This window comes from Hippocampus zosterae, chromosome 9 (assembly GCF_025434085.1).
Source record: "Hippocampus zosterae strain Florida chromosome 9, ASM2543408v3, whole genome shotgun sequence".
Classification (NCBI taxonomy): Eukaryota; Metazoa; Chordata; class Actinopteri; order Syngnathiformes; family Syngnathidae; genus Hippocampus; species Hippocampus zosterae.
Window position 1 is genome coordinate 24906354 of NC_067459.1, and position 24506 is coordinate 24930859.

General features: G+C 53.9%; 1 protein-coding gene and 1 pseudogene across 2 annotated transcripts in view; one reads left to right on the forward strand and one right to left on the reverse strand.

The window, feature by feature from the left end:
• Nucleotides 1-23389, reverse strand: part of LOC127608005 (membrane-associated guanylate kinase, WW and PDZ domain-containing protein 1-like) — a 25029-nt pseudogene extending 1640 nt beyond the window's left edge.
• Nucleotides 1-24506, forward strand: part of LOC127607513 (GATA-binding factor 2-like) — a 142216-nt gene that overhangs the window by 21695 nt on the left and 96015 nt on the right. The gene's annotated exons all lie outside the window — the stretch shown is intronic.

Consider the following 24506-nt stretch of genomic DNA (forward strand, 5'->3'; position numbering starts at 1 on the left):
CATCACTGCTGCGGCCGGCGCTTGCCTTGACTGCCCCCCCCCCCACTCACGCCCCCCACCCGCCCCGGGGGCTTCGCTCGACCCTCTAGACCCGGGCTATTCCGCACGGGTGCATGATGTATGCACGCGCGAGACGGAGAACGAGAGAGCGGAGAGCGAGAGAGAAAGGCCAGTTGTGAGTTCGGAGGAGAGGAAGAAAAAAAAAAAAAAACAAGAAGAAGAGCAAAGAAGAGCGGAAGCGCGCCGTGCCCCGTCGCGCCCCCCCCCTGGAGAAGGAATCCAAGATGGTCAACACGAATCGCCAGGCAAGCGTCACTTCTCCCCCTTACTGAGACCATCTTCCCATGGCCGCCGTCCGAGGCTCCGGCATCGAGAGCCGCTCGCCGCTCCTTCCTCGCCTCTCCCTTTCTTTTTTCCCACCCGCTTCTTGCTCGCTCATTTCCTTGCGCACACTCCCCCCCCCCCCCCCCCCCCCCCCCCCATCCCCTCCCTCTATCTGAGGCCGCCTCCATCGAGTCTCCCTCTCCCGGCCCTACTTCCGGTAATCATCCGTGCTTGTTCATGAACGCGAACCGTTTCCGCGCGGCAGGCTCCGCCCCCTTCCCCCCTTCCCATCGCTTCACTTTTTGCTCAATCAATAACCATCCTTCGTTTTAGGGGCGAGGCCTTCAGAGCGAGCTCTGAAATCCGATATTTCCAAAGATATCGGATTTCGCTCCGGAGGCTCAGGATTCGGCATCGCGGCTTGCTCCGTCGCAAAGTGTTTCGGGGGCCGATTTGAAATCCGCAGCGTCGACGTGCGCATATCCGCAACGTTTGCGGCGTCTCCATCTGTCGCCATAGCAACGTGCTGACAGCAACAGCATCCTGAGTCTAGCGCTACTAAGGATCATCCTGAGGCGCCTTGGGTGACTCAACAACAACAACAACAGCAGTTTGCGTGCCGTTGCTTGCCGCTCGTCATCCTTGATGTTTTTTTTTTTTTCCACACAATGACAAGGAGTGGCGACAGATATTCGCAACACTCTTGCATTTTTTTTTTCCCACCCGGGAGACGATTAGCAGCAGGGGCATTGTCATGGAAACAAAAGACTTAAGATTCAAGGCAGCGGGCGCGGAGGTGTGAAGACGGCGGCCAAATGGACTGCATTGAGGAAGGCCGGCCTTCGGAAAGGGAAGCCGAGACGCCGCGAGCGTGCTGGAAATGCTTTCGGGGCAGCATCGACAAAAGGAGGCGGGGCGTTGAAGAAGAGCACGCCCACAAGCCTCGTTTGAAACAAAGGTGGCCGTTTCAACAAATGACTCTCAAGACGATCCATTGGAACATCTTGCCTTTTGGTGGGAACCATTGAAATCTTTGAAGAGATGTTTTGGGGGGAAGAAAATCCAAATTCTCAGCTTGACTTGACTTGTTCTTGATTTTGCTGCTTGGTGCTTTCTACCACCTTTATTACAGATTCGTCTTACTGTTTATTGTGCATGTTCAATCGCTCGTGTACGGCACTTTGTGTGCAGCGATGGCGGTTTGAAAGTCCTCTAGAAATACTGTTGACTTGACTTGACGAGAGCTAAGAAAGGCAGAGAGCGCCCCCCCCTGGCCCCTCCCCCACATTTCCTTCCCTCCACATCCCACTCGCGGTACTCGCGTTTGGCGCTCACCTCTCTGCACCAACATGGTGACCTCGGTGCCTTTGGGACACTTGCTGAGCAAGTCCACCACCTGGTTGTGCGACATGGTCTGCACGTTCCTCTTGTTGACCTCCACGATGATGTCGCCCTCCCTAAGGCCGCGGCAGCGCGGGTGTCCACAATCTGCTTGACCCTCTGCCCGCCGCCGCCGAGGCTGTCGGCGATGGTGAAGCCGAAGCCCTTGTCTCCTTTCTCCATGTGCACCGTGATGAGCTCCGTTGCGTGGCGATGGACGAGGCCAGAGTGACCACGTCGCCGGGGTAGCCGCGCCGGGAGCCGCCGTCCGAGGCCGCCTCGGAGGAGGGGCTGCGGGGGCCGCGGCAGGCGTTGAGAGCCGGCCCCCCGTCGGCCGGGCCGGCGCCGTCGCTCTGGCCGGAGCGAACGGGCGGCGGCAGGTCGTACGTGCGCTCGGAGGCCGCTTGACCGTTGACGATGATGGGCTCCTTGTTGTCCAGAATGGCCACCGAGGTCACCAGGCTGGTGTTGGGGTCGTCGGGGTCAAAGGGCAAGGGGTAGCCCCGGCACAGCTCCAAGTTGACCATGGAGCCGATCGGGATGGACTGGAAGATCTTCACCACTTGGGCGTGGGTGTAGCCCAGCACGCGGGTGTCGTTGACGCTCACGATCACGTCGCCTGGGGAGGGAAAAAAGGAGGCGAGGGAGACGGGGGACATCGGCGGGCCGGCCGCGCTTCCATCGACGGAGCGCCCCCCCCCCTCACCTGTCTCCATCTTGCCGTCCAGGGCGGCCGGCCCGTCGAGGACCAGGCTCTTGATTTGCAGGAATTCATCCGGCTCGTCGCCTCCCACCACGGTGAAACCGAAACCTCTGCGACTCTTCTTCAGCTTGGTATTGATGAAAGTCCCCTTGAGTTCCGATCGGTTGCGGGTGAAGAAGGGCTTTCCTCCTGGAAACCAAGGGCCGACGATTACATTTCCGCACGACGGACCCTTTGCAAAAGCCAATTTGCCATGCCGGCGACAGAAAATGCTTTCTCGGTAATAAAAAGCGATTTTCATCGTACTCCAAGACACTGATTTTGTTGTTTACGATGATACTAGTGCAGCGTGTTATACCGGAGACAAATTCCTTGTGTGTTGTACATACTCGGCCAATAAAGATGATTCTGATTCTGATTCTTTGCAAGAGTTGAAAACACGGGATAAAAGTGCGCACTTTAAAGCCATTCATTCATTCATCTTCCCAACCGCTTGATCCTCACTTAGGGTCACGGGGGGTGCCGGAGCCTATCCCAGCTGTCTCCGGGCAGTAGGCGGGGGACACCCTGAATTAGTTGCCAGCCAATCGCAGGGCACACAGAGACAAACAACCATCCACGCTCACATTCACACCTCTGGACAATTTAGAGCGTCCAATCAGCCTGCCACGCATGTTTTTGGAATGTGGGAGGAAACCGGAGCACCCGGAGAAAACCCACGCAGGCGGGGAGAACATGCAAACTCCACACAGGGAGGCCGGAGCTGGAATCGAACCCGGTACCTCTGCACTGTGAAGCCCACGTGCTAACCACTGGACTACCGGGCCGCCACTTTAAAGCCAAGCATACGAGATTTAAATCAAACACTATTTTTTTTTTTTACAGGTTAAATTGCTCCGTGTGCAGCACTTTGTATGCAGCGATGGCTGTTTGAAAGTGCTCAATATATAAATACTGTTGACTTGACTTACGTTTCTGTCCCATTGGCACGGTGGGCCCGGTGGGAGGGTCCCTGTAGGTCTCTTGCTGGTTGGCGGGATAACTTGCCAGAGGGACCCCGGCAAACGCGGAGTCCTCAATCCATTCTGGAAGACAAGCGGCAAAGGTGGTGGACTGGAAGGTGAAAGGAAAGAGGGGCCAGTGGGAAAGGGAAGCTCCGACTTTGGGCCGCTCGCTCACCTTCAGCTGGCGGCTGGCTTGGTAGCGGAGGCTGTTGCTGCTCCACTTGCCTGCGCCGCTTGGCCTCCAAGACGGGATTCTCGTACTGGGTCTTCCTGTTGATATGACTTCAAAGCGCCACATTTGGAGAAGGGGGCAAAGGCGACAACAGGAGAAATCATTTCATTGGGTTTTGTTTGTTTTAGTTGAATGTCGGGTGGCCTGTTAGTCCAGTGGTTAGCACGTGGGCTTCACAGTGCAGAGGTACCGGGTTCGATTCCAGCTCCGGCCTCCCTGTGTGGAGTTTGCATGGGCCTGCGTGGGTTTTCTCCGGGTGCTCCGGTTTCCTCCCACATTCCAAAAACATGCGTGGCAGGCTGATTGGACGCTCTAAATTGTCCCTAGGTGTGAGTGTGGGTCCGAATGGTTGTTCGTCTCTGTGTGCTCTGCGATTGGCTGGCAACCGATTCGGGGTGTCCCCCGCCTACTGCCCGAAGACGGCTGGGATAGGCTCCAGCACCCCCCGCGACCCTAGTGAGGATCAAGCGGCTCGAAAGATGAATGAATGAATGAATAGTTGAATGTCAGCGATGGCTAACGTGATATCTGGAGCAGACTAAAAACTCCAGAGACGGATACGACTGGAACATTCTGCCTCATACACAAAACCGGAAACAGGACTGGAAAAAAAAACCAAAATAAACCCCACAGGCGAGGACAACAAAATGTTCTTTTGACGCCCGAGAACTATTTGAGCAACATGACGAATGAGCAACGAAACATCTTTCCATTCATCCTTGTCCTCAACGGCCTCACACAAAGCAAGCGTGCGCGTGCGGGTGCATGCGCATCTCAAAATGACAGCCGCACAAACAAACAAAAAGGCCTCCATTACAGAAAAAGACCAAAATGGCGGCGTCCGTGTATGACTGTGCATGTCATACATATCTCAACCCATTACCAAATCCACAATAAAAAGTCTCTCTCCTCTTATTTCACAGCCGGTGCATTCACTCATTCTGTGTGTGTGTGTGTGTGTGTGTGTGTGTGTGTGTGTGTGACTTGGAAGAGAATGCACCACTTACTCGACGTAGTAGACCCCATAGACTGGATCATCTATTTTCTCCCACCCAGGAGGAAGTTCTAAAAGAGAATAAAACAAGACCGGCCTGGTGAGAAAGTGTGTGTGTGTGGTGGGGGGACACACAAAGTATCTATAGCTATTCCGGGTACGGCCAGTAGGGGGAACCTTTTGCCTCTCTCAGTCTCAAATGTGATCCCTCAGCATCCCAATCTTTTGAGTCCACATGCATGAGCATCATGTTGCCTTGAAATGACTTTTTCCAGTTTGTCGTTCAAAATTTAAGTCTTTTTAAAACACACACATACACACACATACACCTAAATCGAGCGCGTGTTGGGCTAGTATGTGCCGGTCGGTGTTAAGAGGAAAACATCGGGGACCTCCCATCAAGAAATGCTGATTATAACTTTCTCAGATCACTTCTCATTTATGGATAGAGGAAATGACGGCGTGATAATTCATGTGTGTGAACATGACTCGACACTCTCTGAAAAGGCCAGATTTGTCATCGCACACAGTGTTTGTGGAGAAGGTCATGTGTGTGTGTGTGTGTGTGGTAAAATGTCTCATTGGGAGATGATGAGCTCATTAGGACCTTTTACCGTCTCGATGAGGCGCTGCGGGTTATGTTGCTTGTCTACATGCTATTGGAGACATTGTAAAAACACTTCTTGACAACTACGAATGAAAAAGGGAAATATTTGATGAGCGTCTGCGTGGCAAGGTGCTTCACATGGGACTTGATATTTAACTGCGGATAAAGAATTGGATCCCAAAGATGACTTGATGGACAAAAAGTCTACATACAATCTGCACATCGATACAGAAAACCTTGGGGGGGGGGGGGGGTTGTACTCACCGTGATCGTTGTCGAGCTCCTCCGTATGAACCCCTTCTAAACTCAACAGCATGGCAGATGCAAGAGGGCAGAGAGAGACGAACAAGTGCATTAGTCACGTGCAACAGCAACATCTGGCCACACGATGGCGAGGGTGCAAAATGAGACTCCACTCTTCCTTCACACAATGCGCACGTGCTGCGAGTTTGTGCTCCGATCATTCCTGGTCGAATAAAACGCCCACGATCATATCGAGTGCGAGGGGATGAAAACGGATTGCTGATGGCGTCACGGTATCATGGAAGGCAAAAAAGTGGGCTCCGGAGATGGGCAGCAGCCCATTTCTGGGATGGAGGAAGGGGGGGGGTGTTTGTGTGTGTGTGTGGGGGGGGGGGGCACTGAACTCTTTGAACACAAGATTTCATGGGAGCCATAAACTCTTTGGAAAACTAAAATTGAATATGAATCTTCTTTTCATTTCTGTAGCGGAAAACATTTAAAGCAGGTCAAAGCGACGTGGCAGCCCATCCGCCATATTGTATGTGGCTTTAATATTCGATCTCAATTGAGCAAATAATCTCGGAAAACTGAGCTAGGATAACATCATACAAACAAATGGGGGTGGGGTGGGGGAGGCACTGAACTCTTTGAACACAAGATTTCATGGGAGCCATAAACTCTTTGGAAAACTAAAATGGCTATGAATCTTCTTTTCATTTCTGTAGCGGAAAACATTTAAAGCAGGTCAAAGCGACGTGGCAGCCCATCCGCCATATTGTATGTGGCTTTAATTTTCGATCTCAATTCGGCAAATAATCTCGGAAAACTGAGCTAGGATAACATCATACAAACGAATGGGGGTGCGGCAGGGGGCGGGGCACTGAACTCTTTCAACACAAGATTTCATGGGAGCCATAAACTCTTTGGAAAACTAAAATGAATATGAATCTTCTTTTCATTTCTGTAGCGGAAAACGTTTAAAGCAGGTCAAAGCGACGTGGCAGCCCATCCGCCATATTGTATGTGGCTTTAATTTTCAATCTCAATTCGGCAAATAATCTCGGAAAACTGAGCTAGGATAACATCATACAAACGAATGGGGATGGGCGGGGGGCTGGAACGGACGACGATTATTATATGAATAAGGAAGTAGGGGTGACGACAGAAGGGTACCCCAGTGGCGGACGGAGGACGACTCGGCAAAATGGGCTCAGGCGGCCATCTCTGGTGGACTCACACCATCAACTGCGAGCTATACGTGAGCCCGTTTGGCTGAACAAAAAAACGAATTTGTTTTCCTTGCTATATCCGTGCTAGATCCCACCCAGAGACTCTCTCGTTGAGTTTTTTGTTTTTTTTTCCCTTGCCAGAAACACATTCAAATTGAAAAAAAGCGTCATGGGCAAGTGAAGCCCGCCCGGCTCTTATTTTGGGACTCTTACACCGATTTGAAGACCGAGCAGAGTCCCAAGAAACAAAACACGCCAACATGCGACACGCAAGCATTTTTACCATCATCGTCACATTCTTCCAAGGTTTTCGGAGGTTTGTCCAGGCACCGAGGGTCTATCCAAGACGTGGTCTTTGTATTGTGGCTGAAAATGAACCAGAGGAAAGTATTTTTGTTTTTCTTCTCGCAGCGATCGAGTCGTCGATTCACGCAGCGTCATGTCGTTGCATGTAAAAGTGCGCTTACTCTATAAAATAGACCTCTCCGCTGTCAGTGTAGGCCATCTCCCAGTTGTCAGGCAGAGGGCCCTGAGGATCCTCCTCCCGAGGATGGCTCAGGTTAGGGGGAGTCTGCCGAGCGCTCTCCGTGGTGGCCGGCGGGGAGGGGGCGGTCCCAAGGTAGGATGGGTCACTGCGGCGAGCGCTGAAGGCTCTCGCCGAATGATGAGTCTCGTCCGATTCACTCGACTCTCCTGCCGGGGTCGACAACCGACAAACGAGACTTTGCCTTTCCGCACTTCGAGATCGGAGCGGCCCGGTTTCGAACCGGAGACCTTTTGGGCCGCCCCGGTCGGCTCCGCGCGCCTCGGCTGCCGCGTTCTTTTCGCGCGTGCGCCCTTTTGACGCCTTGCCAGCCGCTCTCCCCCTCTTTGGCTTTCATTTCCCCGACAGCCTTCATGATCGCTCCGCACTCAAAAAGCTCACCCCTCCGATTCCTTCTAAAAACGGAGCAGCGTGAAGAGAAATCCTATTCTGCCGTTATCGTCGACATTAAACAGAGCGTGACTGACTTTTTGTCAGGTTGCAGTTGAAGAGGAGCCTCCCCCTCCCTCCCTCCCCCCCTCCCTCCCCCCCCCCCCGCCAGGTTTGTTAGCTCACACGATGAAAGTACTTTGTACTTTAAGGCTACAACAGCATGTGAGAGAGAGAGAGAGAGAGACGATGAAAGCCGCTCCGGATGAGAGAGGGAGTTTGAAACCCGAAAAACTTGACGGAAAACTTTCCATACCTGGGTAACTACCGTTCATTTCAGGGAGGTCCTGGTCGTCCTCCCGCGGCGCTTCTCCGGACACTATTCCGGCATTGCGCATGTCATTGTAGGAGCTGCTGCGTCGAGGCGTGGAGTCTGGCGAGCCGGACCGGCTACCGCTGAGCCCGTCTGGCCGCGGGGCATCACCGCCTCTGCTATTGGGAATCACTTTCCCACTGGGGGGTTGCACCGGCGGCTTGGGCGTCCCATAATAGTTTCCTAGGCAACCGAGGAGAGGGAGAAAAGGAGAGGAATGAGAAGAAGAAAAAAAACAGGGGTGGGTGGGGGGGGTATTTCAGTCGAGGGCACGGAGGGGTCAAGGCTTTTGTTGGCCCGTGCGTGCGCGTTTGGCCTTTCCGTGCAAAGAGAGAGCTTTGAGTTTGTCCAATGGAATCCGGCCGAGTCCTTTGAGAGCAGGACGACAAACAAAAGAGCGGCAACGGACGATCGGGCCCCGCGGAAGCCGTCTCCGGGGAGGCGCCGCCCTGGCACCGCATTACAAAAGTTTGAAGCGCGGTGAGGATTTGGCAAACGCGGGTCTTCCGAGCGCTTGGCCAGATTCAACGCTAACAGCGTTATAACAACGTTATAACAACGTTACAACAACGTTTGACGGCTTAGTTGGACAGGCGGCTTGTCTTTATTCTAAAGGCGGGGGGCGGGGGGGGCTACTTCCAGGTGAGTGAGTGCATCAGCGAGCGAGTGAGTGAGCCAGCCTCTCAATTGGGGGATTTGAACGAGACACACACACACACATACGCACACACACACGCATGTGCTTCGTACCACATTGAAGTGATCAAAAAAATATATATTTTTTGCAGAGTTTAGGAGTGGATCTTATCCATCCTCAATTGAAGAGTCAAATCAATATCACGATACTCTTTTCGACTTGGAATCAATAAGAAACAGACATTCAGACGCAACATTCAGTCCCTGGTAAAAAAAAAATAAAAAATGGCATTTTGGGTGAAAAGTTGTGAATTTAGAGCAACGCTCTGTTGTGAACAAATGTTGGAGGTTGGATGCTCGTTTTTCAACGTACCTTCGTATGTTCCGATTTCCAACAGGGTCCCGCTCTTCTCCAACTCCAGAAAGTCCTGAACCGAAAGGAAAGTGTAGTCTACACCGGGGACTTCTCCTTTCCGGGGGGGTCGGGTAGTACCTGAGCATTCAAAGAAGAGAGGAGGAAGTCACCACACAAAACAAATACAAAAGAAAAAAACACTCTGGAAAATCACCCCCCCCCCCCCCCAAAAAAAAAGCCACTTTGCCACTGCTGTCAGTTGACGAAGAATGTCTCAATTGACTGTGACGTGGAGGAGCATTCAAATCTTCACAGCACTCATCACAAGACTTGACGGGCGTCCACGACAAACGCGAGGTCATGAAGAATCGCTTTGGGGCAAATAGAGTGAAACTGGATCACTTGCGGCCGCCATCTTTTGCGTGGCAATGCGGCGTCCGCGGTACACGGACAGCGCAGCGATGTCGCGCGCCGTCTGTTCACCTTGTTCCTTTGCGCTCTTTCAGAACGGAGAGCTGCCGCAAAAGTTGCAATGAGCCACCTCAGAACACGACGCGAGCCACGCCGGATGGACGCGTGGGGGCGGGGGGGCTTGGGGACAGCCTCCCGCGGCGGCCACGCTCCCTTGCACTGGTGATGAATCGCAGATGTGGGGAGGCAAACTCCACATTGGGCCGCACGTGCCTCATGCCTCTGACATGGAGGTATGCCCCCCCCCCCCGCCATTGTTTCTATTCGCTTGAGGCGCTGCATTCTTCAGGCCCAAGTTCGGCCTTTCCATCATCATCATCGTCGTTTGGCCAATGAAACACTGAGATTAGTCACATGAAAGATGGCGTCTTGCTTTTGATTTTTGAAGCCATCACTTCATGGCAACGCAAATGCCGCAGTTGGAGAAATCCTTTGTAAAGTTAAACAAATACAAAAAAGGACAAAGTATTGTCGACTAGCCAAACTAGTCTTTACTCTTGTAACTGGTGAAGGACCCCCCCAAAAAAAACTGACATGGATTTTGGGGAGGGGGGCGGGGCATTTAATGCGTTCCCATATTTTTTCTGTGGGAAAAAAATGGCAATTGGCAAAAAAAACAAAATCCATATGAGTCGGGGCCCAAATGAATCTTAAAAGTTGGGCAATCAAATTTGGAATTGAATGCCACACACACACACACACACACACACACACACACTCAAAGAAAACCGAACAGGAAGAGGAAACGGGAGCACTTTCGAAGGGGATTAAAAACAAAACAAAACCAAAATAAAGTGGATGGAAGCTTGGCTTAAACCCAACCCGGGAGGTTAGACCCTGTCATCTCTATATACTTAATTCAATGCCCCCCACGCCCCCCCCCCAACCCACAAAGCTCCTTTGAGCAAGCTGTTGCATGCAGTGCAGAGGAAAGACAGAGCCACGCACAGAGACGTTCCTGTTGAGATGCCCCCCCCCCTTACGCCCCCCCCCCCAAAAAAAAGGAAAGGAGGAAGAACTTGAGAAGCAAAAGCCCGTTTGATGTCGGAGGCATAAAAAGAAACGTCAAGGTCGCCGTAAAGGTCGCGCAAAGTTGCCTGACTTGGATGAGAGCGCCGTGCTCGTTGATTTGCGTCGTTTCTTTTGAAAGCTTTGTCTCGGCGTCATCGAGATCGCGTCCCGCCTTCGCGTCCGGTTCTTTCCTCAAGTCTCCGACTTAATCGAGCTGAAATCGAGCTGCAATTTCATCTCAACGGCGGTTAAATGAACAGACGAGACTCGGATGTAGTCGGAGGAAAGGAGAGGTTGCCGATAACGACGAGGTTGCCCGATCGTCAAAACATTGCGGCCCTGTTCAGCTGGGTGTGTGACGAAAAGTCCCACAAAATTAGACCAACAAAAAAAAAAAAAAAGATACGCGTCAACGAGAATGCCAAATTTGTCGGCGATTACTCCGCATGGGCTCGGTTTAGCGTCAGTCCAATTTCTGAGAAGTTCCCTATCTTCCCTATGAGCGAGTTGGAGTCAAATCTGATGGACCGCAAAGCAACGCCCCCCCCAAAAAGCCTGCTTTTTAATTGTACTTGTGGCTGGTTTATCAGAGGCACTTCTTCATCTGATCACGAGAGACGAGAGGAAATTCGGAGAGACTGACGAAAAAGGATCCGCCGTTCAGAAAAGCCGCCAGAAGCCGAGCGTTTTGTGAGGACGACGCACATTTTCCGCTGGAAGCCACGGACGGAGCCAGCCGTCGTCATTTTCCAAAGCCAAAACGGATCGCCCCCACCATCTTGCCATGGTGGTTGCTTTTGTTTTTGTTTTTATTTTTAGCGTGTGTGTTCCGCATGCACTCGCAGAGAGCGAGGGCGACGGCCCCACTGGTATTTTGGGGGGCGGGGGTTAATCCAAGCAAAATGACAGGACACCGAACGCAACATTCACATGGCCTCGCTTGTCGGGCGGCGGGGAGGGGAGGGGAGGGGGGACCGACCATCAAGCGGCATCGCCGTCCCACCTGATTTTTCAAAGCTCTCCTTCCGCGGCGGCGGTGGAGAATTCAATCTCAAACGGGGTTTTGCTGCAGACGTCTTTCCTGAAGGACGGCTCTTTTGAGTCGGGGGATGGGGGGGGGGGGGGTCGCAGCTCAGGATGACTGAAACGGGCGCACAACGACGAGGCCGTGGATTCACACGCACCGCTACCGATCAAAACAGACCTGCACACGCCGGACTCCCCCCCACCCCACCCAGCCCCCCTGATTTTTCCCCCTCTTCCCAAAAGAATCCTTGATAAAGAGAGAGCTAGGACAAAGAAAAACCCGAAGGGCCACTTGTGGGGAGTCAAGCTAAATCAGCCAGAAAGCAGCCTGAAAACGCTTAACCCCCCCCCACTCGCCATACCCAACCCCCACCCCATAATCAACACGCACACATGGCCTTTTGTCTTTCGATCGCACCCAGCAAAAAGCACCGTGGGCTAGCCCAGCAAAATCCCGACAGCGACACAGAAATGGAAAAGAAAGCCTCGAAAAGGATCCATTAGAGGGGGCGGGGGTGGCAGGGGGGGGGGCTATGGGGGTGCTCATGCAGGGTAAAAAAAAAAAAGGCAGATGTACCGTGCGAAAGAAGAAAAAGGGAGTGCGAAGGAGAAGAGGAAACGCTCCGACAAACATACAGATGCCGTCAGCGCTTCCACGAACACAAAGCGTGTCAACAGACCACGTTTCTCACACACACACACTCACACACACATATATATACACACACACACCGAGCTGGAGTGTTTCCACTCGAAACAGATCTCATGTGCAATCTCCATGCGAGCAATGACAGCGACTCGACGAGCAGAGGCAGACAGCAGCCGACAGAGGCAAGACAGCTTCAGTTTGACCACAAAACATCAGCCTCCATTACGGCCGGCCGGCAACGTGCCGCCGCCGCCGCCGCCGCCGCCGTCGTCGTCGTCGTCTCGCCCACCCCACCTGCCCCCCACCCCTCGCTCACTCCCGACGCGCAGCCATCCTGGGCTCTCCATCCCAACCCCCAAGCATGAAATCGCAGCATCAACCCCTCTCCAAATGGACGACGCGCAAAGCGACGTACCTCCCCTCCGCCAGTCGGCCTCTTCTTCTTCCCTGAGCGTCGACGGCAGACGGGAGGAGAGGAAAATCCGTTTGGCTGGGGGGGTGTGGGGTGTGTGGTGGTGGGGGTGGGGGGGGAGAAAAAGATCGGCGGCCCCCTTGGACGCGTCACCCTCGCCGGCAGTCTGTCCTCTGTCCGGCTTTGTGATGCTAAGCTAAAGGGAGCAAAGCTAAGCGCCGTCTGGGCAGCGGCTTTCGACGCCGTCCTCGGCGAGCAGTTCGGGGGCTTCTGCCTTCGGATTCGTCCGGCCGGCCGGCCGACTGACTGACCGACTGACTGACTGACTGACTGACTGAGCTCCGCCGTCTCCCCTCTCACATACGCCCGCCTGCTCCCGCCCTCCTCCCCTCTTTCTGTCCCAGCCTCCCCTTTTCCTGGACGTTCACCCCCATCATTTGCGCCTTTTGCCTCTTTCTCTCTTCGCGACTCCCGCAAGCCTCAAATCGCCTCAGCCGCGAAAAGCCGCAGAGGACGGTCGATAGATGTGACAAATGAATCGCACTCGTCCTCTCTCGTTCTGCACCTCACCGTTGTCACCGTCTCCCAGACGAGAAACGGCGAGTCAGAAGGAAGTGGGAGTCGCCGCGCGCTGCCGTCATCTCAAACGAGTTAATAGAAGGTGATCGCGGCAGCCTTTTTTTTTTAAATTGATTTCTTTCTTTTCGATGACTTTTCCACCTGGTCCGGACCCGCCGACGATGTCAAATAGGTTTGATACGATCACAAGACTTTCAAGTGTTTGCGGCTGATGTCACGCGGTTTCGTTCGAAATAAACGGAACTCTCTTCTTGGTGTTTTGAGGTTTAAAAATCTCCATCTCAGACTCGGCTGTGACTAAAACCTGTCGAGCTCGTCTTTAACGTGAGCGGGTGCCAGGTGGTAGTTTTCCAAATCTTCCTCGGATGTACAAGTAACGCAAGTCAGGGATGGCAATGGCTAGTGATGGAAAAAAGTGTAAAAAGGGGCGTGGCCTGGAGGGGGCGACCAATCACAACAAGTAAGACATCATACCCGTCCAATCGCAGGGCTGTTTACAATCGGAAGATGGAAAGACTGATCGGGAGAACTTGTGAAAACTCGACGATAAGGCACCTGACCCCCCCCCCCTAATATTTTCTCAACGGATTTAGACGATTCACAAAAAATGATCAATTTAAGAAATAAATCGGCGGATTTCCACGTATCCGCGGAAAATCGCCATCCCTGGTCAGTCGGATGTTATTGAAGACAATCGGATCTGTATCGATGTCAATTAGCAACACAGGCCAGCGGAACGGCATGAGCTCACCCTGAGAGACGTCTCATGAACCTTAACACATTCTTAACTCATTCACTCCCAAAGACGTTTCTAAACGTCTTTTCAGACTTGGCCCAGAAATAGCTGCTACTGAATGAGTTAACGTCCGCGGTGGAGCTTCTGTCCAACTGATGAGAATGGCAGTGCCGGCAAATATGGGGTCCGGTGCCATGTAATACTCGTTGTGGACAGGTATTATGGAAATGATTGGGGGGGGGCGTAAGGGACCGCACGTCTCGGGGTGCCGCTCCCATCATTCATTCCGTTTGGCACCGTTCTTTTGATTCCATTTGACCGAAGGCGCTGGCCACTCAAAGAGCCCCCCCCCCCCCTACCCCCTGCCAGCGTACTACGCCCCCATTCACACGGAGACGGCTCGTAAAGGGTAGGCGTGGCCGCCAAATTCATCAGAAGCCCCAACGTTTTTGGACTTAGGAATGCTCTAAACAGAAAGAGCGGCTAGCACAACAACAACAAGAACAACAACAAGAACAACAACAAGAAAAGCGGGTATACAGCAACGTTTGTACCATTGAGCCCAAAAGGTTTGTTAAATGGACTTGTGCTCTAAACGCAAGTGCAACAGACCGATTGGCCATTTATTTGATCTTCCTTCACCATCTTCCCACCGAGTCAGAAGGGCACAATGAACAAACTCATCGGGAAGCCAGCGGAGGAGAAAAAAAGCTTCAGTAAGAAGTCGGGGCTTCATATCACGAGCAAGAACGAGCCTTTTTGGCCCGCGTGTCAAATAAACTCCAAAGTCATACATCACTTTCATTTCTTTCATTCATTCATTCATTCATCTTCCGTACCGCTTGATCCTCACTAGGGTCGCGGGGGGTGCTGGAGCCTATCTCAGCTGTCTCCGGGCAGTAGGCGGGGGGGACACCCTGAACTTTTTCCCAGCCAATCGCAGGGCACACATAGACGAACAACCATCCACGCTCACACTCACACCTAGGGACAATTTAGAGTGTTCAATCAGCCTGCCACGCATGTTTTTGGAATGTGGGAGGAAACCGGAGCACCCGGAGAAAACCCACACAGGCCCGGGGAGAACATGCAAACTCCACACAGGGAGGCCGGAGCTGGAATCGAACCCGGTACATCTGCACTGTGAAGCCGACATGCTAACCACTGGACTACCGGGCCGCCCCCACCTTCATTTCATTAAAAAAAAAAAAAAAACAAGCAGCGCTCCGCGCTCCGACTTTCCTATTTCTTTTTACTCATGTACCATTTGGACTCACAGCTCGAAGCAGCCGTTTCAAGTCCAGTCAAGTTAGTTTTTTGGTCAAATTTCCTCAAGCATAAAGTTGAAGTGTGCAGTTTGTGCATGCGTGCGGCAGGTGCTGACGGACTCACAAGGCACGGCGTGATGGTAGAGGTTGTCTCGGATGATTTGCTGCAGTTGGTGGTCAGGCGACGATTTCTGGAAGCGCTGGCTCAGATAGCGTTTCAGGTCCTTGTCCAGCTTATTTCCTGCCGTTGCGGACACAAGCGGGGAAACGGATGGTCACGGCATCAAAACAAATCCCGCGGACAATCCATCGCTCCTGGCGTAATAATGCCCGTCCGCGTTAGCGACCGCGCGAAACAACGCGCGCCACAAGAACGGGATTGCGTCCGATATGGCGCTCGTCGGCGCCTTCGAACCGATCTCCCCTTTCGATCAAATACCGTACGTCAGGCGTGTCCAAAGTCCGGCCCGCGGGCCAAATCCGGCCCGCGGTCGACTTTCATCCGGCCCTCGGCCCCCGTCATAAAATCAGTGCCGTCTGGCCCGCAGGTTGGGCGCAATGGAAGACGTGTTGCATTGACTGAGGTCTCGTCGACTGGTGAGTGATGTTTCATAGAGTACTGCTTCCCTCTAGTGGCTAAATGAGTAATAGCATTCACTAAATGAGTAATAGCATTTAGACACTAGAGGGCATCACTCACGAGTTAACAAGACATCACTCCGTGTTTATATTGACTGATATGTCATATTTCAAATTCCTGTTTCAAATGAACCAAAAGAAATTCTTAAGATTGTTGAAATTCAAATAAAAATGGAAATGTGAAACAGACTGGCTTACTAAAATTTGTTGAACAATATTGTTGTTCAATGTAAAGAATGTCAGCCAAGGTCGGCCCCCCGACATTTTACCACATAAAATCTGGCCCCCTTGGCAAAAAGTTTGGACACCCCTGCCGTACGTTGTCACCTTGTGGCATCGCTGCCGAGGCCATCTTTGGTTTTCCCGGGCGAGCGGCCAGTCAGAGAGGGCCCTGGATTGTGTTTCCATGGAAACCGCGTACAGACTCGCGCGTGTTGAATAACACGATGGATATCGCGAGCGCGTGAATGCAGCGGTCGATGAAAGCAACACGTGACGCTTTCCTGACCGGCTTCTCGTCGTGTTACTTTTTTTTTCGGGGGGGGGGGCGAGCACGTAAGCCAATTTGACGTCAGTCTTTGCAAGAGTTTGACTGATTGCTTTGCTTTTGCTCTTTCCCCCCCCACTTGGAGGGGTCAACAATAAGACATCGTCGTCCAGCGGCCCGCATAAGAAGTCGCTCAGTCAACGTTTGCTGACTTTTTTCCATCAGGGGGTCGCACAAAAATCCGTCGCAGAATCTCGATGTGAACATCTTTCAAGCAAGTCGGCTTTGACGCCAATTGGATTTCGGCCCGTCCCTAATCGGCGAGCGGCTGAAGCATCGCGACTTATGTCGAGCGACGTCAAGACCAACCAATCTCCCCGAGCGAAGACTTGGTCCCGGGGGCTGCAGTTAATCAGATCATCAGGGCTGATGGTGACTCCGTTGATTCAGCCCGCGGCGGCCGTGTACAGTTAAACATGGCTCCTTGTCGTGATCCGGGCTTAGCCATATGTTCGAGAGCGGGTGGAAGGAACCCGCGTGACCCTCAATGAAGGGGAAATCCTGGGCCCCGAGCCGCATCAACACCGATGTTTGACAAAGCGTTTCCACAAACACACGACAGGTACGCAGGGCGCAAGACGACTATTTCCGTCCCTCCAACGTGCATCCTGGTATCGCAGGAGTGGCTGCGCCCCGTATCCATGGCAACAGCCGCCAGATGAGTAAAAACAGCGCGGCGGCGGCGTGATCGGCGGTCACAGTCCGCCGCGGTCTGCTGCCACCCTCTGGTCTAAACGAAGCGTGACAACAACAAAAGGAACGGCAGACGGGCGGGCCGACGTCTCGGTCTCATGTGACCGGCCGTCCCGTCGGCTGCCAGATTTCACGCCGGGCCCACGCCTCAGCACTTGATGAACCCGACGCGTCATGCGGGAAGAATGATGGGCACATCAAATGAGGCGGGAATGTGTCGAGAAAGTCAATGAAAAAGTCACAGCAGAGTTCAGGGCCCGCCCCCTAGTGAGCTTGGCTCCTGCTCACCGGAGCCCCTGGTGGCTGAAATGTATAAAATAAAATAAAAAGGGTGGATGCAAACTGTGGAAGCGGGTCATTAACGGCGCCACCTTCAGGGGGGTGTTGTTCAGCACAGCGCGTGTGTGAGTGTGTGTCGCTCACGTCAAGTCACGTTGATTTCTATGGCCCTTAATCACAAAAAAAGGAATCTCAAAGGGCTTCACGTGCCCAGTCAAGTTGACACAAGTATTCACGACATCCCCCCCCCCCAAGCCGAAGCCCCAGGAGGGAAAAGGAAAAACTCCCAAAAGCCCATCCAGGGAAAAACCTTGAGAAAAGGCCGCAGACGAGGGGGGGGGGGGGGGGCGACCGGGACCGTCGCAACAGATGCCGAGCGGGTGACATGTGACACGTTCTCGGACCCGGAAGAAATCCTCACAGCAGCGCCTCCTAGTGGCGGAGCCGGCCAGCAAAGGCCAGCTGCTGCATGAAACACGCGCACGCGCACGCATGCAGCGGCACACGTGCCTGCGTGTCGTTTGGTAAAATGGCAGCAATTAACGCTCCCATTTTTTTAAAATGATGGGGGGAGGGGGGCAAACAAACATGAATTTCCCGTCACAAAGTTGCACGTTCCAGTGCTGCGGGCTAACGCGCGAGCAGTCACTGCTCATTACATCGGCATGCTCCTTTCTGGGTCAGCATCAGGCAACACTCAGCCACCGCCGCGACTGCAGGCCGGACACGCGCGCGGTAATTAGCTTGCGATCGCAGGCTAAGGCCTCGGAAGGGAGCGACGGCAGTCCCGAAATCGATCCGGAATCAAGCGGCGGCCGCTATCAAATTGATCAATGAACAGAGGGAGTGAAGTCATTCGACGGCATTGAGCCGACGTCGTCACGGAGACGGCGACGCCCGTTAAGTCTTTTTTTCAAGCGCCGATCCTTCGCCGCCCATGAAAATGTTTCTTTAGCGCACGCCCAGTAGGAATGTCAAAAGATAGCCCTCGCCCCGAGCGCGGCAAAAAAAAAAAAAAAAAGGATTCTTTGTGCTCTCCGCAGTGTGGCAATTCCGGCAGAGATCAGATGACTTTGCCGCATTCTCAGCTAATCGGCGAGGGAACACGAGCAGGCGGCGGGAAGTTGGCCGAAGGATTTGCGATGTTTGCCGATCGCCGGCGTGCAAATTTGAGAACCTTGGCGCAAATCGGGTTTGCCTGCTGCGGGAGGAGCAAAACAAAAAAAAAAAAAAGAGACGCGTTAGCAAGAAAAAGGTCACCGTGGCCTCCGTTCGGTGCGGGAACACAAACAAAGCCAAGCTTCTTCCGGAGTTTCTCAGAGAGAGCCGAAAATGGCGAGCGTCTTCCTCGCCACGGCCAGCGAACAAAGGGGGCGCTGTCCCAAACGAGACGCGCAGCACCGCGACGACAAAACTTGTTATAAAGCCGGACAGAAATTGTTTCGGAGGCTCTTTCGTTATTTTGGCGGATGAAAAAGGAAGTGAACAGGACTCGGCTCTCTGCAGATTTTTGCCCCGCGGGTGTCGTCGGGCTGACTTGGTCAAATCTTTGGACTCGGCTCTGTAATCCCCCCCCCCCCCCCCCCCCCAAGAAGGAATGGGTTTGCCGCAGTTGTCGGCCCCCGTTGACTCCCAACTGCACTTGGGTGGAGCGGGACAGCCGCAAAGATTGCAATCGATGCCCGGGTCCAAAACGTCCTTCCCATGACAGCCAGCCGAGTGACGTCAGCATCTTCCGAGCTAGGAGGGGGGGGGGGGGATTTCAATCCACCACGCCGCTGCGATGCATTTTCACCCATGCAGACGGCGCTTCGGACACATCCTTCACCTGTTGATGAAATGTAGCGGAGGTGCGCGCTCAGTTGACACAAACCGGGGGGGCCAGGGGGGGGGGGGGCGGGTCTGGCCTTTGAAAGTGACGGGACGCGCTTCTCTCGCGCCGCTTGTTAGGTGTCGTACTTGTGCAAGATTGTCTTGCACCCCAGTGACCGTCCACTGGAGCCAGAAGGCGATGACGGGGGGGGGCCGTCGGGCAAAGGAATGCCGGGAATGCCGTCTGTTCATCCTCACGCAACTCAACAAAGTCCTCCGCCCCCCCCCCCCCCGCCCCCCGCAAGATCATGAGACCGAAAGCTTCTCCTCCCTCCGCCGGCTCGCCGGTTATCAGACGATAGCTTGAGCTTGCAGCTTTGCCACGGAAGCCCAAAAAAGAGGCCTCGTTTGCACGCCGGGGGGGGGGGGGGGGGGGACAGAAGCCGGGCGACGCCAGAGTTCTCCAAGATAGCACCGGGATTTGGGGGGAGGGGGACCACTTCCCACACCATTTCAAGCATCTTTCGTGGCCGGCTCGAATGGCAAAAACTCCCGCGGGCGTGCGCGCGGCGCCATTTCCCCAAACATGGTCGATTACCCCCCTCCCCCGCCCGCCCCTCCCTCAGCCCAGCGCAGCCGCCGACAGGTGCAGCACAAGAATGCGGCGGTTTCGCTCCAACCTGTCAGACGGGCCTTGCGACACAGACAAATAGAAAACACTTCAACCAAACTGACGGGTCCGTCCATCGCTTTCGGATGTGCGGAATGAGCCGACTCGGCACCGGCGCCGGCGCCGGCATGGCCGCCGCGGCGCCGTTTTGCGCCCCCAAAAACCACCGATTCAAGAATGTCAAGCGAGGGCCCAACCTTGAGGTGGTTGACCTTTGCCCTTTGCCCAGAGGAAAGCAAGCGGCAAATCAAGAGTTTCCCTCCAAACGTAGTTGAGCAGAGAGTTGCCACGCGATGGCGCCGGCCGCCATTTTGTTGCCGTCGCCGAAACGCAAAGAGTCACCATTTGCTCGGCCGTCACGTGATCTTACTACGCGGCGCCGCCGGATAAGTCAAAAGGGTCCTCGGTGTGTGCGAAACCTTTGCCCGACCGTGCAGGAAATGCCAGCAGTCCACAATGCTTTGAGGAAGTGAGGCAGGAATTCGGGGCAGGGGAGGGGGGCAAGGGGGGGTGGGGTATGGGAGCACCACAATAACAATGTTTAACACCTCAACACTTGTGTTTCCAGCTGTTGTGTCTGATAACACCGTTCATGTGTAAGGGGGGGAGGGGGCACTGAAGGAGCAACGCCGGATTTTTCTTTGGGGGGGGGGACTTTTGACCCCTTCTGAGGAGATGCCAGTGCGATTCCTCGTCTCCTTTATATCGACGGAAGAAAAGAAATATTTGTCGTCTGTCCTGCAGTGCGCATTGCTCAGACATGGCAAAAGATTCGGCTGTAGCAGGGGGGGGTTGGGGGGGGGGGGTACGAGATGAATCCCCGGCGCCGCATTCCCAGCGCGCTCTCATTTGCAGGAATTCCCAGTCGGCAGATCCACGAAAATGACTCTTATCGGCAAATCGCATGTGATGCTGCGCCACAATAAAGGCCGAGAAAGCCGCTCGTCACGCGAAGACGTTTCGTTTGATTTTCAAGCTCTCGGGAACGTGCGTTTCCTGATGTTGACGCGAGACGACTCGCGTCAACCCCTCGGGAAGAGATTTGTCAAGGTAACTTGACCAACATTTAGCTGGTGACTTGGATTTTGCGTCAAATGGCGCCGAGCACCGACCCACACTCGAGACGATTTGATCCCAAGGGAGGTAAGGCGCTTATAGCCGACACTTCTTACCTTTCTCCCTCCTGCTCGTGTGCTCGCATTAAAAATAAAAGAGATCAAAGACATGCAAATTCAAGCCAGAGATCTTTGCGGAAGCTAAGCTGCATGGAAGCAAAGAGGAGTTAATTCAACAAACTCCGCCAGGCGCAAATCCACACGCGGCTAGCATGAACGCTATCATCCAGAGGCTCTCATTAGCAAGGCGCTAGCTGAAGATCCAAGATCTCACAGTGGTTTTTCACACTCTTGACCGATTTGATAAGGGCGGCCCGGTAGTCCAGTGGTTAGCACGTGGGCTTCACAGTGCAGAGGTACCGGGTTCGATTCCAGCTCCGGCCTCCCTGTGTGGAGTTTGCATGTTCTCCCCGGGCCTGCGTGGGTTTTCTCCAGGTGCTCCGGTTTCCTCCCACATTCCAAAAATATGCGTGGCAGGCTGATTGGACGCTCTAAATTGTCCCTAGGTGTGAGTGTGAGCGAGGTTGTTCGTCTCTGTGTGCCCTGCGATTGGCTGGCAACCGATTCAGGGTGTCCCCCGCCTACTACCCGAAGACGGCTGGGATAGGCTCCAGCACCCCCCGCGACCCTAGTGAGGATTAAGCGGTTCAGAAAATGGATGGATCGATGGATGGATGACCGATTTGAATGCGGTTGGCTGTTTCGGCCATGGCAACGTGACGTGAGCGTCGTTGCCGTTCGGGATCCGCGCGTCCCCAAAGCAGTTTGCCATCGCTCGCTAGGAAGCTGTCACATCGGCTCGACGTCAAAGCCGGGCGGGGGCCTGCCGGGTCAAGACGACCATGAACGAGACACAAACGGCCACCGCGCGAGGATGCCTGCTGCTCTCGTTTGGAAAGACAGGCAGCAGAAATCTTGTCGCAACCAAGAGAATCCACGAGACTGGCCTTAGAGATAAGGTGAGAAGCTCGGTCATCCGGGAGGGGCTCAGAGTCGAGCCGCTTCTCCTCCACATCGAGAGGAGCCAGATGAGGTGGCTTGGGCATCTGATTCGGATGCCTCCTGAGCGCCTCCCCGGTGAGGTGTTCCGGGCATGTCCCACCGGGAGGGGACCCCGAGGAAGACCCAGGACACGCTGGAGAGACTATGTCACCCAGCTGGCCTGGGAACGCCTCGGGATCCCCCGGGGAGAGCTGGAAGAAGTAGCTAGGGAGAGGGAAGTCTGGGCTTCCCTGCTAAAGCTGTTGCCCCCGCGACCCGGCCCCGGATAAGCGGTAGATGATGGATGGATGGATGGATGGATGGGCCCAATATTTTCTTTGAGCTTTCGGACAATGGCAGCCAACCATGGCTGACAAAAACCAAAGGCTTGAATGGGGACGCAAGGTTGGGAAACGTTTGACTTAAATATGAAGGAGGGAGTCGATGTCAGGAAATGAAAAGCATCAAGCGGATTGACTTGTCGGATCATCATTTTCAAGAACGATCCTCTGGACCTTATGCCGCCCAGACAATTTTTCAATTTTTGACTTGATGATTGCTCAATAAAGTTGAAAATCTCAACTATTGTGTTGATAGACGCAAAGGCGGATTGGGGCATAGGGAAGGGGGGTCGGGAGCGTGAACGTGCTGGCGGTTTGTCGCGAGTGTCGACGCCGCTTCGGTTCTTACCTGGCCTGACGGCTTTTAGCCGGACGGGACCTTTGCAGCTCTCGATGAGGGCCCGCACGTCGTACAAGGGTAATCCCGAGACGGGGGTGTTCTCCACCTCCAGAAGAAGCTCTCCGTCGTTTAACCGTCCGCTGTTGTAAAGCACTCGGTTCTGCTCGAGTTGCCCGACGAACGCGAACTCTCCGTTCTCGGCCCCGCCGCGCAGGGGCACGTTCAAGGCCCCCCGTGCATCTTTGGCTACGGCGCACTCGTTCAGCCGCGAGGTCCAGTGGTTCTTCCTCAACGCGGGGTTGGACATGCTGGCGAGCCTGACGCGGTCACAAAACGGCGCTTTTATTTCCGAGTGAAGCGCAGCAAACTTTCTCTGGCTCGCAACGAAAGAAACATGAGCGCCCCTGACAGCGGCGGTGTCGCGCGCAGGAATCAAGCCATTGCCGTCCACCTGGAAGTCACTTTTCACGCCGTCGGTTGCCTCCTCCGAGCTTTCTTCAACATGTTTACTCGAGGTGAAGTCGCCCTGGAACGGAGTCCGACCGACGTTCCATCTACCGCGGTCCCCACTGAGCAAACGCTACACGAACGCCCCCTAAACTCGCTGTTATCCGGTTTCGGTTCACTTCGCTGAGGAGCTACGATTCGCCGTTCGCCTTGGCCAGTCGCTGATTCCTCGGTGGCCGGTTCGGGGCTGCTCTGACCAGGAACGACGCCGGTTCTCCCGCTTGGGACACTGGACGCGGAACTCGAAACTCGTCGCGAGCGGTGCGCCGGGAATGTGCTGTGCTCCTGCTACGTTCACGTGCTGTGGGAAAGAGTTTATTCAAGGCGGAAGCGCCTCGGGATTCCCCGTTGCGATTAGTCACGTGTACGACAAACCACACGCTTTTGTGCGAACCCTTCTCCGGATCACTTTACTATTTTGAGTTCATCTTAATTGTGAGAAGTAAGTAAAAGTTTGCCGCTCACTGTGGAGAATTCGTTCACTTCAAATCCGCCCGTGTCAGGAACTGTACTCGACACGTAGATTTACATCGATCGACATCATAATTGCGGTTTGTGAAGGGGTGCTATTCAATTGAATTCTCCAGACGAACATGACATTGAGATAAAAGCCAATGAAATGATCTCATTTCAATTAATCGTCCGTTTTCTTTCAATCGTCCCTCGATTTAACGCATAGTGTTGGGAGCGCGTGAAGGCAACGTCCGTACACATGCGCATGCGCGACAGCGTGCAAACGAGTGAGCGAAAATGACTATCAACAAATCCAACTATTGTGATGAAGGTGATCGTGAGTATTATGGAGGAAGTGAAATTTCACCGATGTGCATCATAGGGACGAAGCGGGAACTTATTGATATTTGCGTAACCGCTGACAAGCCCGGTGGCCCTTGGTTACGCTCACCGCGATCCGACAAGTCAGATTGCTGCATTTCAGGTTGGACAAGTCGGCGTGCATTTTTATTTGTGCGTCAGAGACGCGAGTCTGCGTTAACTCTGCCCGTTAGGCCCTTTGAATCACACCGTATATTATTCATTCATTCATTCATCTTCCGAGCCGCTTGATCCTCACTAGGGTCGCGGGGGGTGCTGGAGCCTATCCCAGCTGTCTTCGGGCAGTAGGCGGGGGACACCCTGAATCGGTTGCCAGCCAATCGCAGGGCACACAGAAACAAACAACCATTCGCACTCACACCTAGGGACAATTTAGAGCGTCCAATCAGCCTGCCACGCATGTTTTTGGAATGTGGGAGGAAACCGGAGCACCCGGAGAAAACCCACGCAGGCCCGGGCAGAACATGCAAACTCCACACAGGGAGGCCGGAGCTGGAATCGAACCCGGTACCTCTGCACTGTGAAGCCCACGTGCTAACCACTGGACTACCGGGCCGCCTCACCGTATATTAGTGAACGGGAAAACACGTACAGCCTCCTCTT